The 9,698-nt window shown below is 45.2% G+C and overlaps 16 non-coding genes and 24 pseudogenes across 16 annotated transcripts; all 40 read right to left on the minus strand.

The window, feature by feature from the left end:
• Positions 1 to 56: 56 nt before the first annotated feature.
• LOC132879122 (5S ribosomal RNA) lies at positions 57 to 175 on the minus strand (annotated as a pseudogene).
• A 122-nt stretch (positions 176 to 297) lies between these two features.
• On the minus strand, positions 298 to 416 carry LOC132880890 (5S ribosomal RNA). Its single transcript, XR_009653984.1, has one exon. It is a non-coding gene; the product is annotated as a 5S ribosomal RNA (ribosomal RNA).
• A 112-nt stretch (positions 417 to 528) lies between these two features.
• On the minus strand, positions 529 to 647 carry LOC132878184 (5S ribosomal RNA; annotated as a pseudogene).
• Positions 648 to 759: 112 nt separating this feature from the next.
• LOC132879088 (5S ribosomal RNA) lies at positions 760 to 878 on the minus strand. Its single transcript, XR_009653795.1, has one exon. It is a non-coding gene; the product is annotated as a 5S ribosomal RNA (ribosomal RNA).
• A 112-nt stretch (positions 879 to 990) lies between these two features.
• LOC132880393 (5S ribosomal RNA) lies at positions 991 to 1,109 on the minus strand (annotated as a pseudogene).
• A 124-nt stretch (positions 1,110 to 1,233) lies between these two features.
• Positions 1,234 to 1,352, minus strand: LOC132879100 (5S ribosomal RNA). The gene has a single exon (XR_009653796.1). It is a non-coding gene; the product is annotated as a 5S ribosomal RNA (ribosomal RNA).
• Positions 1,353 to 1,464: 112 nt separating this feature from the next.
• On the minus strand, positions 1,465 to 1,583 carry LOC132880394 (5S ribosomal RNA; annotated as a pseudogene).
• A 119-nt stretch (positions 1,584 to 1,702) lies between these two features.
• LOC132879124 (5S ribosomal RNA) lies at positions 1,703 to 1,821 on the minus strand (annotated as a pseudogene).
• A 122-nt stretch (positions 1,822 to 1,943) lies between these two features.
• Positions 1,944 to 2,062, minus strand: LOC132879111 (5S ribosomal RNA). The gene has a single exon (XR_009653797.1). It is a non-coding gene; the product is annotated as a 5S ribosomal RNA (ribosomal RNA).
• Positions 2,063 to 2,174: 112 nt separating this feature from the next.
• Positions 2,175 to 2,293, minus strand: LOC132880395 (5S ribosomal RNA; annotated as a pseudogene).
• A 124-nt stretch (positions 2,294 to 2,417) lies between these two features.
• Positions 2,418 to 2,536, minus strand: LOC132879125 (5S ribosomal RNA; annotated as a pseudogene).
• Positions 2,537 to 2,658: 122 nt separating this feature from the next.
• LOC132879123 (5S ribosomal RNA) lies at positions 2,659 to 2,777 on the minus strand. The gene has a single exon (XR_009653798.1). It is a non-coding gene; the product is annotated as a 5S ribosomal RNA (ribosomal RNA).
• A 350-nt stretch (positions 2,778 to 3,127) lies between these two features.
• Positions 3,128 to 3,246, minus strand: LOC132876756 (5S ribosomal RNA). Its single transcript, XR_009652461.1, has one exon. It is a non-coding gene; the product is annotated as a 5S ribosomal RNA (ribosomal RNA).
• A 112-nt stretch (positions 3,247 to 3,358) lies between these two features.
• Positions 3,359 to 3,477, minus strand: LOC132880396 (5S ribosomal RNA; annotated as a pseudogene).
• Positions 3,478 to 3,591: 114 nt separating this feature from the next.
• On the minus strand, positions 3,592 to 3,710 carry LOC132879998 (5S ribosomal RNA; annotated as a pseudogene).
• A 122-nt stretch (positions 3,711 to 3,832) lies between these two features.
• On the minus strand, positions 3,833 to 3,951 carry LOC132879135 (5S ribosomal RNA). The gene has a single exon (XR_009653799.1). It is a non-coding gene; the product is annotated as a 5S ribosomal RNA (ribosomal RNA).
• Positions 3,952 to 4,063: 112 nt separating this feature from the next.
• LOC132880397 (5S ribosomal RNA) lies at positions 4,064 to 4,182 on the minus strand (annotated as a pseudogene).
• Positions 4,183 to 4,301: 119 nt separating this feature from the next.
• Positions 4,302 to 4,420, minus strand: LOC132879126 (5S ribosomal RNA; annotated as a pseudogene).
• Positions 4,421 to 4,542: 122 nt separating this feature from the next.
• Positions 4,543 to 4,661, minus strand: LOC132879147 (5S ribosomal RNA). The gene has a single exon (XR_009653800.1). It is a non-coding gene; the product is annotated as a 5S ribosomal RNA (ribosomal RNA).
• A 112-nt stretch (positions 4,662 to 4,773) lies between these two features.
• LOC132880398 (5S ribosomal RNA) lies at positions 4,774 to 4,892 on the minus strand (annotated as a pseudogene).
• Positions 4,893 to 5,011: 119 nt separating this feature from the next.
• Positions 5,012 to 5,130, minus strand: LOC132879570 (5S ribosomal RNA; annotated as a pseudogene).
• Positions 5,131 to 5,252: 122 nt separating this feature from the next.
• On the minus strand, positions 5,253 to 5,371 carry LOC132878185 (5S ribosomal RNA; annotated as a pseudogene).
• A 112-nt stretch (positions 5,372 to 5,483) lies between these two features.
• Positions 5,484 to 5,602, minus strand: LOC132880399 (5S ribosomal RNA; annotated as a pseudogene).
• A 129-nt stretch (positions 5,603 to 5,731) lies between these two features.
• On the minus strand, positions 5,732 to 5,850 carry LOC132876757 (5S ribosomal RNA). Its single transcript, XR_009652462.1, has one exon. It is a non-coding gene; the product is annotated as a 5S ribosomal RNA (ribosomal RNA).
• Positions 5,851 to 5,962: 112 nt separating this feature from the next.
• On the minus strand, positions 5,963 to 6,081 carry LOC132880401 (5S ribosomal RNA; annotated as a pseudogene).
• A 114-nt stretch (positions 6,082 to 6,195) lies between these two features.
• On the minus strand, positions 6,196 to 6,314 carry LOC132879999 (5S ribosomal RNA; annotated as a pseudogene).
• A 122-nt stretch (positions 6,315 to 6,436) lies between these two features.
• Positions 6,437 to 6,555, minus strand: LOC132879159 (5S ribosomal RNA). The gene has a single exon (XR_009653801.1). It is a non-coding gene; the product is annotated as a 5S ribosomal RNA (ribosomal RNA).
• Positions 6,556 to 6,667: 112 nt separating this feature from the next.
• Positions 6,668 to 6,786, minus strand: LOC132880402 (5S ribosomal RNA; annotated as a pseudogene).
• A 119-nt stretch (positions 6,787 to 6,905) lies between these two features.
• On the minus strand, positions 6,906 to 7,024 carry LOC132879127 (5S ribosomal RNA; annotated as a pseudogene).
• Positions 7,025 to 7,146: 122 nt separating this feature from the next.
• On the minus strand, positions 7,147 to 7,265 carry LOC132879171 (5S ribosomal RNA). Its single transcript, XR_009653802.1, has one exon. It is a non-coding gene; the product is annotated as a 5S ribosomal RNA (ribosomal RNA).
• Positions 7,266 to 7,377: 112 nt separating this feature from the next.
• LOC132880403 (5S ribosomal RNA) lies at positions 7,378 to 7,496 on the minus strand (annotated as a pseudogene).
• Positions 7,497 to 7,630: 134 nt separating this feature from the next.
• Positions 7,631 to 7,749, minus strand: LOC132879128 (5S ribosomal RNA; annotated as a pseudogene).
• Positions 7,750 to 7,871: 122 nt separating this feature from the next.
• Positions 7,872 to 7,990, minus strand: LOC132879183 (5S ribosomal RNA). Its single transcript, XR_009653803.1, has one exon. It is a non-coding gene; the product is annotated as a 5S ribosomal RNA (ribosomal RNA).
• Positions 7,991 to 8,102: 112 nt separating this feature from the next.
• On the minus strand, positions 8,103 to 8,221 carry LOC132879195 (5S ribosomal RNA). The gene has a single exon (XR_009653805.1). It is a non-coding gene; the product is annotated as a 5S ribosomal RNA (ribosomal RNA).
• A 112-nt stretch (positions 8,222 to 8,333) lies between these two features.
• Positions 8,334 to 8,452, minus strand: LOC132880404 (5S ribosomal RNA; annotated as a pseudogene).
• A 124-nt stretch (positions 8,453 to 8,576) lies between these two features.
• LOC132879207 (5S ribosomal RNA) lies at positions 8,577 to 8,695 on the minus strand. The gene has a single exon (XR_009653806.1). It is a non-coding gene; the product is annotated as a 5S ribosomal RNA (ribosomal RNA).
• A 112-nt stretch (positions 8,696 to 8,807) lies between these two features.
• On the minus strand, positions 8,808 to 8,926 carry LOC132879219 (5S ribosomal RNA). Its single transcript, XR_009653807.1, has one exon. It is a non-coding gene; the product is annotated as a 5S ribosomal RNA (ribosomal RNA).
• A 112-nt stretch (positions 8,927 to 9,038) lies between these two features.
• Positions 9,039 to 9,157, minus strand: LOC132880405 (5S ribosomal RNA; annotated as a pseudogene).
• A 124-nt stretch (positions 9,158 to 9,281) lies between these two features.
• LOC132879231 (5S ribosomal RNA) lies at positions 9,282 to 9,400 on the minus strand. Its single transcript, XR_009653808.1, has one exon. It is a non-coding gene; the product is annotated as a 5S ribosomal RNA (ribosomal RNA).
• Positions 9,401 to 9,512: 112 nt separating this feature from the next.
• LOC132880406 (5S ribosomal RNA) lies at positions 9,513 to 9,631 on the minus strand (annotated as a pseudogene).
• Positions 9,632 to 9,698: the final 67 nt, after the last annotated feature.

Raw genomic sequence — 9,698 nt, forward strand, 5'->3', positions numbered from 1 at the left:
TGCCTTGCGAGCAGAAGGAAAATTCAAACAGATTTCTGCAAGAAGACAAAATAAAATGCTTACAGTACCTGGTATTCCTAGGCAGTCTCCCACTCAAGTACTAACCAGGCCCAACTCTGTTTAGCTTCTGAAATCAGACGGGATCAGGCATTGTCAGAGTGGTTTGGCCGTGAGCAACAGTTTGCTGGAAATGTGCCGTTTTTCTTGCCTTGCCTTGCCTTGCGCCCAGAAGGAAAATTATTGCCTTGCTAGCAGAAGGAAAATTCAAACAGATTTCTGCAAGAAGACAAAATAAAATGCTTACAGTACCTGGTATTCCTAGGCAGTCTCCCACCCAAGTACTAACCAGGCCCAACTCTGTTTAGCTTCTGAGATCAGACGGGATCAGGCGTTGTCAGAGTGGTTTGGCCGTAAGCAATAGCTTGTTGGAAATGTGCCGTTTTTCTTGCCTTGCGATCAGAAGGAAAATTCTTGCCTTGCGACCAGAAGGAAAATTCAAACAGATTTCTGCAAGAAGACAAAATAAAATGCTTACAGTACCTGGTATTCCTAGGCAGTCTCACACTCAAGTACTAACCAGGCCCAACTCTGTTTAGCTTCTGAGATCAGACGGGATCAGGCGTTGTCAGAGTGGTTTGGCCGTAAGCAACAGCTTGTTGGAAATGTGCCGTTTTTCTTGCCTTGCGATCAGAAGGAAAATTCTTGCCTTGCGACCAGAAGGAAAATTCAAACAGATTTCTGCAAGAAGACAAAATAAAATGCTTACAGTACCTGGTATTCCTAGGCAGTCTCCCACTCAAGTACTAACCAGGCCCAACTCTGTTTAGCTTCTGAGATCAGACGGGATCAGGCGTTGTCAGAGTGGTTTGGCCGTAAGCAACAGCTTGTTGGAAATGTGCCGTTTTTCTTGCCTTGCGATCAGAAGGAAAATTCTTGCCTTGCGACCAGAAGGAAAATTCAAACAGATTTCTGCAAGAAGACAAAATAAAATGCTTACAGTACCTGGTATTCCTAGGCAGTCTCACACTCAAGTACTAACCAGGCCCAACTCTGTTTAGCTTCTCAGATCAGACAGGATCAGGCATTGTCAGAGTGGTTTGGACGTAAACAACAGTCTGGAAATGTGTGCCTTGCCTTGCCTTGCCTTGCCTTGCCTTGCGCCCAGAAGGAAAATTCTTGCCTTGCGAGCAGAAGGAAAATTCAAACAGATTTCTGCAAGAAGACAAAATAAAATGCTTACAGTACCTGGTATTCCTAGGCAGTCTCCCACTCAAGTACTAACCAGGCCCAACTCTGTTTAGCTTCTGAGATCAGACGGGATCAGGCGTTGTCAGAGTGGTTTGGCCGTAAGCAACAGCTTGTTGGAAATGTGCCGTTTTTCTTGCCTTGCGATCAGAAGGAAAATTCTTGCCTTGCGACCAGAAGGAAAATTCAAACAGATTTCTGCAAGAAGACAAAATAAAATGCTTACAGTACCTGGTATTCCTAGGCAGTCTCACACTCAAGTACTAACCAGGCCCAACTCTGTTTAGCTTCTCAGATCAGACAGGATCAGGCATTGTCAGAGTGGTTTGGACGTAAACAACAGTCTGGAAATGTGTGCCTTGCCTTGCCTTGCCTTGCCTTGCGCCCAGAAGGAAAATTCTTGCCTTGCGAGCAGAAGGAAAATTCAAACAGATTTCTGCAAGAAGACAAAATAAAATGCTTACAGTACCTGGTATTCCTAGGCAGTCTCCCACTCAAGTACTAACCAGGCCCAACTCTGTTTAGCTTCTGAAATCAGACGGGATCAGGCATTGTCAGAGTGGTTTGGCCGTGAGCAACAGTTTGCTGGAAATGTGCCGTTTTTCTTGCCTTGCCTTGCCTTGCACCCAGAAGGAAAATTATTGCCTTGCGAGCAGAAGGAAAATTCAAACAGATTTCTGCAAGAAGACAAAATAAAATGCTTACAGTACCTGGTATTCCTAGGCAGTCTCCCACTCAAGTACTAACCAGGCCCAACTCTGTTTAGCTTCTGAGATCAGACGGGATCAGGCGTTGTCAGAGTGGTTTGGCCGTAAGCAACAGCTTGTTGGAAATGTGCCGTTTTTCTTGCCTTGCGATCAGAAGGAAAATTCTTGCCTTGCGACCAGAAGGAAAATTCAAACAGATTTCTGCAAGAAGACAAAATAAAATGCTTACAGTACCTGGTATTCCTAGGCAGTCTCACACTCAAGTACTAACCAGGCCCAACTCTGTTTAGCTTCTCAGATCAGACAGGATCAGGCATTGTCAGAGTGGTTTGGACGTAAACAACAGTCTGGAAATGTGTGCCTTGCCTTGCCTTGCCTTGCCTTGCCTTGCGCCCAGAAGGAAAATTCTTGCCTTGCGAGCAGAAGGAAAATTCAAACAGATTTCTGCAAGAAGACAAAATAAAATGCTTACAGTACCTGGTATTCCTAGGCAGTCTCCCACTCAAGTACTAACCAGGCCCAACTCTGTTTAGCTTCTGAAATCAGACGGGATCAGGCATTGTCAGAGTGGTTTGGCCGTGAGCAACAGTTTGCTGGAAATGTGCCGTTTTTCTTGCCTTGCCTTGCCTTGCGCCCAGAAGGAAAATTATTGCCTTGCTAGCAGAAGGAAAATTCAAACAGATTTCTGCAAGAAGACAAAATAAAATGCTTACAGTACCTGGTATTCCTAGGCAGTCTCCCACTCAAGTACTAACCAGGCCCAACTCTGTTTAGCTTCTGAGATCAGACGGGATCAGGCGTTGTCAGAGTGGTTTGGCCGTAAGCAATAGCCTGTTGGAAATGTGCCGTTTTTCTTGCCTTGCGATCAGAAGGAAAATTCTTGCCTTGCGACCAGAAGGAAAATTCAAACAGATTTCTGCAAGAAGACAAAATAAAATGCTTACAGTACCTGGTATTCCTAGGCAGTCTCACACTCAAGTACTAACCAGGCCCAACTCTGTTTAGCTTCACAGATCAGACAGGATCAGGCATTGTCAGAGTGGTTTGGACGTAAACAACAGTCTGGAAATGTGTGCCTTGCCTTGCCTTGCCTTGCCTTGCGCCCAGAAGGAAAATTCTTGCCTTGCGAGCAGAAGGAAAATTCAAACAGATTTCTGCAAGAAGACAAAATAAAATGCTTACAGTACCTGGTATTCCTAGGCAGTCTCCCACTCAAGTACTAACCAGGCCCAACTCTGTTTAGCTTCTGAGATCAGACGGGATCAGGCGTTCTCAGAGTGGTTTGGCCGTAAGCAACAGCTTGTTGGAAATGTGCCGTTTTTCTTGCCTTGCGATCAGAAGGAAAATTCTTGCCTTGCGACCAGAAGGAAAATTCAAACAGATTTCTGCAAGAAGACAAAATAAAATGCTTACAGTACCTGGTATTCCTAGGCAGTCTCACACTCAAGTACTAACCAGGCCCAACTCTGTTTAGCTTCTCAGATCAGACAGGATCAGGCATTGTCAGAGTGGTTTGGACGTAAACAACAGTCTGGAAATGTGTGCCTTGCCTTGCCTTGCCTTGCGCCCAGAAGGAAAATTCTTGCCTTGCGAGCAGAAGGAAAATTCAAACAGATTTCTGCAAGAAGACAAAATAAAATGCTTACAGTACCTGGTATTCCTAGGCAGTCTCCCACTCAAGTACTAACCAGGCAAAACTCTGTTTAGCTTCTGAAATCAGACGGGATCAGGCATTGTCAGAGTGGTTTGGCCGTGAGCAACAGTTTGCTGGAAATGTGCCGTTTTTCTTGCCTTGCCTTGCCTTGCGCCCAGAAGGAAAATTATTGCCTTGCGAGCAGAAGGAAAATTCAAACAGATTTCTGCAAGAAGACAAAATAAAATGCTTACAGTACCTGGTATTCCTAGGCAGTCTCCCACTCAAGTACTAACCAGGCCCAACTCTGTTTAGCTTCTGAGATCAGACGGGATCAGGCGTTGTCAGAGTGGTTTGGCCGTAAGCAACAGCTTGTTGGAAATGTGCCGTTTTTCTTGCCTTGCGATCAGAAGGAAAATTCTTGCCTTGCGACCAGAAGGAAAATTCAAACAGATTTCTGCAAGAAGACAAAATAAAATGCTTACAGTACCTGGTATTCCTAGGCAGTCTCACACTCAAGTACTAACCAGGCCCAACTCTGTTTAGCTTCTCAGATCAGACAGGATCAGGCATTGTCAGAGTGGTTTGGACGTAAACAACAGTCTGGAAATGTGTGCCTTGCCTTGCCTTGCCTTGCCTTGCGCCCAGAAGGAAAATTCTTGCCTTGCGAGCAGAAGGAAAATTCAAACAGATTTCTGCAAGAAGACAAAATAAAATGCTTACAGTACCTGGTATTCCTAGGCAGTCTCCCACTCAAGTACTAACCAGGCCCAACTCTGTTTAGCTTCTGAAATCAGACGGGATCAGGCATTGTCAGAGTGGTTTGGCCGTGAGCAACAGTTTGCTGGAAATGTGCCGTTTTTCTTGCCTTGCCTTGCCTTGCACCCAGAAGGAAAATTATTGCCTTGCGAGCAGAAGGAAAATTCAAACAGATTTCTGCAAGAAGACAAAATAAAATGCTTACAGTACCTGGTATTCCTAGGCAGTCTCCCACTCAAGTACTAACCAGGCCCAACTCTGTTTAGCTTCTGAGATCAGACGGGATCAGGCGTTGTCAGAGTGGTTTGGCCGTAAGCAACAGCTTGTTGGAAATGTGCCGTTTTTCTTGCCTTGCGATCAGAAGGAAAATTCTTGCCTTGCGACCAGAAGGAAAATTCAAACAGATTTCTGCAAGAAGACAAAATAAAATGCTTACAGTACCTGGTATTCCTAGGCAGTCTCACACTCAAGTACTAACCAGGCCCAACTCTGTTTAGCTTCTCAGATCAGACAGGATCAGGCATTGTCAGAGTGGTTTGGACGTAAACAACAGTCTGGAAATGTGTGCCTTGCCTTGCCTTGCCTTGCCTTGCGCCCAGAAGGAAAATTCTTGCCTTGCGAGCAGAAGGAAAATTCAAACAGATTTCTGCAAGAAGACAAAATAAAATGCTTACAGTACCTGGTATTCCTAGGCAGTCTCCCACTCAAGTACTAACCAGGCCCAACTCTGTTTAGCTTCTGAAATCAGACGGGATCAGGCATTGTCAGAGTGGTTTGGCCGCGAGCAACAGTTTGCTGGAAATGTGCCGTTTTTCTTGCCTTGCCTTGCCTTGCGCCCAGAAGGAAAATTATTGCCTTGCTAGCAGAAGGAAAATTCAAACAGATTTCTGCAAGAAGACAAAATAAAATGCTTACAGTACCTGGTATTCCTAGGCAGTCTCACACTCAAGTACTAACCAGGCCCAACTCTGTTTAGCTTCTGAGATCAGACGGGATCAGGCGTTGTCAGAGTGGTTTGGCCGTAAGCAACAGCTTGTTGGAAATGTGCCGTTTTTCTTGCCTTGCGATCAGAAGGAAAATTCTTGCCTTGCGACCAGAAGGAAAATTCAAACAGATTTCTGCAAGAAGACAAAATAAAATGCTTACAGTACCTGGTATTCCTAGGCAGTCTCACACTCAAGTACTAACCAGGCCCAACTCTGTTTAGCTTCTCAGATCAGACAGGATCAGGCATTGTCAGAGTGGTTTGGACGTAAACAACAGTCTGGAAATGTGTGCCTTGCCTTGCCTTGCCTTGCCTTGCCTTGCCTTGCTCCCAGAAGGAAAATTCTTGCCTTGCGAGCAGAAGGAAAATTCAAACAGATTTCTGCAAGAAGACAAAATAAAATGCTTACAGTACCTGGTATTCCTAGGCAGTCTCCCACTCAAGTACTAACCAGGCCCAACTCTGTTTAGCTTCTGAGATCAGACGGGATCAGGCGTTCTCAGAGTGGTTTGGCCGTAAGCAACAGCTTGTTGGAAATGTGCCGTTTTTCTTGCCTTGCGATCAGAAGGAAAATTCTTGCCTTGCGACCAGAAGGAAAATTCAAACAGATTTCTGCAAGAAGACAAAATAAAATGCTTACAGTACCTGGTATTCCTAGGCAGTCTCACACTCAAGTACTAACCAGGCCCAACTCTGTTTAGCTTCTCAGATCAGACAGGATCAGGCATTGTCAGAGTGGTTTGGACGTAAACAACAGTCTGGAAATGTGTGCCTTGCCTTGCCTTGCCTTGCGCCCAGAAGGAAAATTCTTGCCTTGCGAGCAGAAGGAAAATTCAAACAGATTTCTGCAAGAAGACAAAATAAAATGCTTACAGTACCTGGTATTCCTAGGCAGTCTCCCACTCAAGTACTAACCAGGCAAAACTCTGTTTAGCTTCTGAAATCAGACGGGATCAGGCATTGTCAGAGTGGTTTGGCCGTGAGCAACAGTTTGCTGGAAATGTGCCGTTTTTCTTGCCTTGCCTTGCCTTGCGCCCAGAAGGAAAATTATTGCCTTGCGAGCAGAAGGAAAATTCAAACAGATTTCTGCAAGAAGACAAAATAAAATGCTTACAGTACCTGGTATTCCTAGGCAGTCTCCCACTCAAGTACTAACCAGGCCCAACTCTGTTTAGCTTCTGAGATCAGACGGGATCAGGCGTTGTCAGAGTGGTTTGGCCGTAAGCAACAGCTTGTTGGAAATGTGCCGTTTTTCTTGCCTTGCGATCAGAAGGAAAATTCTTGCCTTGCGACCAGAAGGAAAATTCAAACAGATTTCTGCAAGAAGACAAAATAAAATGCTTACAGTACCTGGTATTCCTAGGCAGTCTCACACTCAAGTACTAACCAGGCCCAACTCTGTTTAGCTTCTCAGATCAGACAGGATCAGGCATTGTCAGAGTGGTTTGGACGTAAACAACAGTCTGGAAATGTGTGCCTTGCCTTGCCTTGCCTTGCCTTGCGCCCAGAAGGAAAATTCTTGCCTTGCGAGCAGAAGGAAAATTCAAACAGATTTCTGCAAGAAGACAAAATAAAATGCTTACAGTACCTGGTATTCCTAGGCAGTCTCCCACTCAAGTACTAACCAGGCCCAACTCTGTTTAGCTTCTGAAATCAGACGGGATCAGGCATTGTCAGAGTGGTTTGGCCGTGAGCAACAGTTTGCTGGAAATGTGCCGTTTTTCTTGCCTTGCCTTGCCTTGCACCCAGAAGGAAAATTATTGCCTTGCGAGCAGAAGGAAAATTCAAACAGATTTCTGCAAGAAGACAAAATAAAATGCTTACAGTACCTGGTATTCCTAGGCAGTCTCCCACTCAAGTACTAACCAGGCCCAACTCTGTTTAGCTTCTGAGATCAGACGGGATCAGGCGTTGTCAGAGTGGTTTGGCCGTAAGCAACAGCTTGTTGGAAATGTGCCGTTTTTCTTGCCTTGCGATCAGAAGGAAAATTCTTGCCTTGCGACCAGAAGGAAAATTCAAACAGATTTCTGCAAGAAGACAAAATAAAATGCTTACAGTACCTGGTATTCCTAGGCAGTCTCACACTCAAGTACTAACCAGGCCCAACTCTGTTTAGCTTCTCAGATCAGACAGGATCAGGCATTGTCAGAGTGGTTTGGACGTAAACAACAGTCTGGAAATGTGTGCCTTGCCTTGCCTTGCCTTGCCTTGCCTTGCCTTGCCTTGCGCCCAGAAGGAAAATTCTTGCCTTGCGAGCAGAAGGAAAATTCAAACAGATTTCTGCAAGAAGACAAAATAAAATGCTTACAGTACCTGGTATTCCTAGGCAGTCTCCCACTCAAGTACTAACCAGGCCCAACTCTGTTTAGCTTCTGAAATCAGACGGGATCAGGCATTGTCAGAGTGGTTTGGCCGTGAGCAACAGTTTGCTGGAAATGTGCCGTTTTTCTTGCCTTGCCTTGCCTTGCGCCCAGAAGGAAAATTATTGCCTTGCTAGCAGAAGGAAAATTCAAACAGATTTCTGCAAGAAGACAAAATAAAATGCTTACAGTACCTGGTATTCCTAGGCAGTCTCCCACTCAAGTACTAACCAGGCCCAACTCTGTTTAGCTTCTGAGATCAGACGGGATCAGGCGTTGTCAGAGTGGTTTGGCCGTAAGCAATAGCTTGTTGGAAATGTGCCGTTTTTCTTGCCTTGCGATCAGAAGGAAAATTCTTGCCTTGCGACCAGAAGGAAAATTCAAACAGATTTCTGCAAGAAGACAAAATAAAATGCTTACAGTACCTGGTATTCCTAGGCAGTCTCCCACTCAAGTACTAACCAGGCCCAACTCTGTTTAGCTTCTGAGATCAGACGGGATCAGGCGTTGTCAGAGTGGTTTGGCCGTAAGCAACAGCTTGTTGGAAATGTGCCGTTTTTCTTGCCTTGCGATCAGAAGGAAAATTCTTGCCTTGCGACCAGAAGGAAAATTCAAACAGATTTCTGCAAGAAGACAAAATAAAATGCTTACAGTACCTGGTATTCCTAGGCAGTCTCACACTCAAGTACTAACCAGGCCCAACTCTGTTTAGCTTCTCAGATCAGACAGGATCAGGCATTGTCAGAGTGGTTTGGACGTAAACAACAGTCTGGAAATGTGTGCCTTGCCTTGCCTTGCCTTGCCTTGCCTTGCGCCCAGAAGGAAAATTCTTGCCTTGCGAGCAGAAGGAAAATTCAAACAGATTTCTGCAAGAAGACAAAATAAAATGCTTACAGTACCTGGTATTCCTAGGCAGTCTCCCACTCAAGTACTAACCAGGCCCAACTCTGTTTAGCTTCTGAGATCAGACGGGATCAGGCGTTGTCAGAGTGGTTTGGCCGTAAGCAACAGCTTGTTGGAAATGTGCCGTTTTTCTTGCCTTGCGATCAGAAGGAAAATTCTTGCCTTGCGACCAGAAGGAAAATTCAAACAGATTTCTGCAAGAAGACAAAATAAAATGCTTACAGTACCTGGTATTCCTAGGCAGTCTCCCACTCAAGTACTAACCAGGCCCAACTCTGTTTAGCTTCTGAGATCAGACGGGATCAGGCGTTGTCAGAGTGGTTTGGCCGTAAGCAACAGCTTGTTGGAAATGTGCCGTTTTTCTTGCCTTGCGATCAGAAGGAAAATTCTTGCCTTGCGACCAGAAGGAAAATTCAAACAGATTTCTGCAAGAAGACAAAATAAAATGCTTACAGTACCTGGTATTCCTAGGCAGTCTCACACTCAAGTACTAACCAGGCCCAACTCTGTTTAGCTTCTCAGATCAGACAGGATCAGGCATTGTCAGAGTGGTTTGGACGTAAACAACAGTCTGGAAATGTGTGCCTTGCCTTGCCTTGCCTTGCCTTGCCTTGCGCCCAGAAGGAAAATTCTTGCCTTGCGAGCAGAAGGAAAATTCAAACAGATTTCTGCAAGAAGACAAAATAAAATGCTTACAGTACCTGGTATTCCTAGGCAGTCTCCCACTCAAGTACTAACCAGGCCCAACTCTGTTTAGCTTCTGAGATCAGACGGGATCAGGCGTTGTCAGAGTGGTTTGGCCGTAAGCAACAGCTTGTTGGAAATGTGCCGTTTTTCTTGCCTTGCGATCAGAAGGAAAATTCTTGCCTTGCGACCAGAAGGAAAATTCAAACAGATTTCTGCAAGAAGACAAAATAAAATGCTTACAGTACCTGGTATTCCTAGGCAGTCTCACACTCAAGTACTAACCAGGCCCAACTCTGTTTAGCTTCTCAGATCAGACAGGATCAGGCATTGTCAGAGTGGTTTGGACGTAAACAACAGTCTGGAAATGTGTGCCTTGCCTTGCCTTGCCTTGCCTTGCCTTGCGCCCAGAAGGAAAATTC

Source organism: Neoarius graeffei, assembly GCF_027579695.1.
Source record: "Neoarius graeffei isolate fNeoGra1 chromosome 18 unlocalized genomic scaffold, fNeoGra1.pri SUPER_18_unloc_1, whole genome shotgun sequence".
NCBI lineage: Eukaryota > Metazoa > Chordata > Actinopteri > Siluriformes > Ariidae > Neoarius > Neoarius graeffei.